Below are 3,192 nucleotides of genomic sequence, written 5' to 3' on the forward strand. Positions count from 1 at the left end.
CTCCGTCCATGGGATTTTCCAGGCAAGAGTACTGGAGTGGGGTGCTATTGCCTTCTCCGGGACTACTACCTAAATACCTATTAACTAGGTCAGCCCTAGTCAATATACAAGTAAAACACCTTCATCCTGCGCAGCTGAGACCATGGTCTGTATCAGTGAAAAGTTCGATTTTCCACTCATTTAGAAATTCAACTTAATTGCTTTCCAGCATATCCAGCCAAGGGTGGAAACATAAAATCCATCTTAAAGGGAGTTAAATCACTGCCATCACTATTCATCAGAGCTTTGGTGATCTCTGGAAATAGCTGGAATATAGAAATGATTCACACTGGGGTCTGCTGAGAAAGTGGCTCATTTAGACAATCTCAGTCCCAAGCTAATATGGCCCATCAATTACCTGTTCTGAGAGCCTGATTTCCCCACCACTTTTCTTTCTTTTTTAAAAGAATTAATTTATTTGGCTGCATGTGGGACATTTAGTTATGGCATGCAAGCTCTTAGTTGTGGCCTATGGGATTGTTTCCTGACCAAAGATGGAGTCCGGGTCCCTCTGCATTGGGAGCACGGAGTCTTAGCCACTGGACCACCAAGAAGTGCTCCAATCAGCTTTCCTATTACTTTGGTATTACAAGGGAGAAAATTTTTTCTCTGGATAAAGAATCATTTTCTTCACAACTGCTGTCCACCATGGAACTGACTGTTGAATAATAGAGTCACATCTCCTCATCAGTGGGAGTGTTCAAGCAAAGGCCAGACAACTGCTTGATGTAGATGTTGAAGAAAGGGTCTGAAAAATCAGAAAAATGCTTCAAGGACTTACCTATGGGCGCCCTTTGCCTGCTGCCGCAAACACATCAATGGCCACCAGGTGGCGATAGAGTTGCATCATCGTTGCAAAAGTGTTACTAACCCAGAAGTTTTTTTCAAAGTACCAAAAACCTAATTTGAACAAAATATAATTTAAAATAGGAAAAAATAGGAATACCATACTTCCAACATTCCCACTTCTGGGTATATAGATTAGCAGCTCGGCCTCTGCAGGCTTGTTCCTTCCTGGCTTGTTACTCCAGCCTGGAAAACACCAGGCTCTGGAGCAGCTGGAATAGTCAAGATCTCCAAAGCCGCAGGCCTCGCTGGAGCACTGTGGCCCAAACCTCACGGTCAAACTTCAACAGGGCCCTCAGCCTCCTTTCAGTGGAACCCAATACCCCTATTCCCGAGTGGGCTGTTTCCTCCCTGTCTACACAGTGGACACACATCTCAATCCTCCCCCTACCTTGCAGCAGACAGCCCAGCCCCCGTGCTAACACTCCTTTGCTATTTTTCCTCAAAGCCCCTATTGGCTCCAGCATGTAGCGTGTAGATTTGTCTGCCCTTGGTAGGATCTAAGACCCAGGAGAGTGAGGTTGCTTGAGGGTAGGGTCAGGTGGGGGTACTTTTTTTTTTTTTTTTTGCTAAGCAGCAGAACCATGCCTCACCAGGGGGTTGGTGGGAGGAGTTGAAAAGACTCCTGTGAAAACTCCATGTGTATTTCATGCAGCCGAACAACTCCTGGGCAAGCTAACAGGTCTGCAGTTACTCTGGCCACCTCCTTCAGGGGAAAGGGAAGAACCTCAGGATAAGCCAGAGTGGGTGAGTAGGACTGCGGGGAGGGGGCGCTGGGCAGAAGCCCCTGCCATGTTGCAGGCCAGGCCACTGTGAAACGCCCCCCGGGAGCTTATGATGAACCTGTGCGTGCGTGTTGTCGCTTCGGTTGTGTCCCGACTCTGTGACCCAATGGACCATAGCCCACCAGCCTCTTCTGTCCGTAAGATTCTCCAGGAAAGAATACTAGAGTGGGTTGCCATGCCCTCCTCCAGGGGATCTTCCTGACTCGGGGGTCAAACCTGCGCCTCTTACATCCGCTCCACTGGCAGGTGGGTTCTTTACCACTGGCACCACCTCCATTCCCCCCGTGATGCGCCTGGAGTAGGGGAGACGGTGTGCAAATTGTCCGAAGGCACGCCGGGTCTGCTATGGGTGTTCCAGTCACAGTAGAGATAAAGACACCCCACCCTCACCTCACTGCAGGGCAGGTCGCCCATCGAAGCCAGCAGCCCTGCTTGGGGCAGTCAGTGACTGTGCTTGGGTCCCGCAGGTCACCAGGGGCAAGAATTTGGTAGTGGGCAGAGTGGCGATCCAAGCCAAGAAAGCAGCAAAGTCACAGACGGCGTGGAAAGCAGGCATGGCCCAGCCACCGCACTGGCTGGTGTCCAGTTTAGCCATGTGAGACTGTGGGAAGCAGGTGGGAAGAGTGAAGGCCGGTCCCAGGTCTCAAACAGGGACCAGGTGCAGCTGGTCAGGGTTCCAGCCAGGCTCGACTATGTGTGAGCACATGGGGGCCACCTGGGGAAGGCTGCCAGTACCGACTGGGTGACAAGTGAGCAGCCTCGATGGAGATGGCGTGTCAGTCGGACTTGAACCCCGGTAACTCCCAATACTCCTCTTTAGAGGATGGCGACCCCAGGCAAGACGACCTGCCCTCAAGTCTCCCTGGGGAACCAGAGGCACTGAAGCAGGTTGTGGATACCAGCCTGCCCCCAACAGATTGTCCTGTGGTGAACTGAGGTCCCAGCCCCCAGGGATGGCCAAAGGCCCCATCCGAGGGATCCCACTGCTGGAAACATTGCTCCTCAATTTAGACCTTCTCAGACCTGGGACCTGCCCCTTGTCTACCCAGCCCAGGACTCTTCCCAGCTTACAAGCCAAGGGCCACAGTCTGCGCGCTGGGCCATGACGAGGGAGGGCCAGAGCCCAGGCTGGAGCTGCTACCATGGTCTTGCGAAGTTAGGACCACTGTGGCCAGGTTCCACCCAGCTGATGGTTACTCCTGCTTTACCAGCCCGATCTGGAGGTGGGGCTCATCATAGGCCAGTCCAGCCCCCTACAGCAGAGGCCCACCACTGTCCCACCTTCCCCCAACCCCACCCAACAGCCAAGAGACCTCGGAGCCTTCAGTCGCTTGGATGCAGAGAAAACTGCCTCTTGGCACCCTGGCTTCCCAGGGGCAATAGGGTCCAGAGCACCAGGCCTGGGCTGTGCAGACAAGGTGGCACTCTTAGGATGGGGGTCAGGTCCCCCCATCCCTCAGGGCCCTAAGGACAGTCACCAGGGAACCACAAGCGGGATCCAGGAGGAAGGTGGAGACCAGAG

The sequence above is a fragment of the Bos indicus x Bos taurus genome, chromosome 13, assembly GCF_003369695.1.
Source record: "Bos indicus x Bos taurus breed Angus x Brahman F1 hybrid chromosome 13, Bos_hybrid_MaternalHap_v2.0, whole genome shotgun sequence".
NCBI classification, from domain to species: Eukaryota; Metazoa; Chordata; class Mammalia; order Artiodactyla; family Bovidae; genus Bos; species Bos indicus x Bos taurus.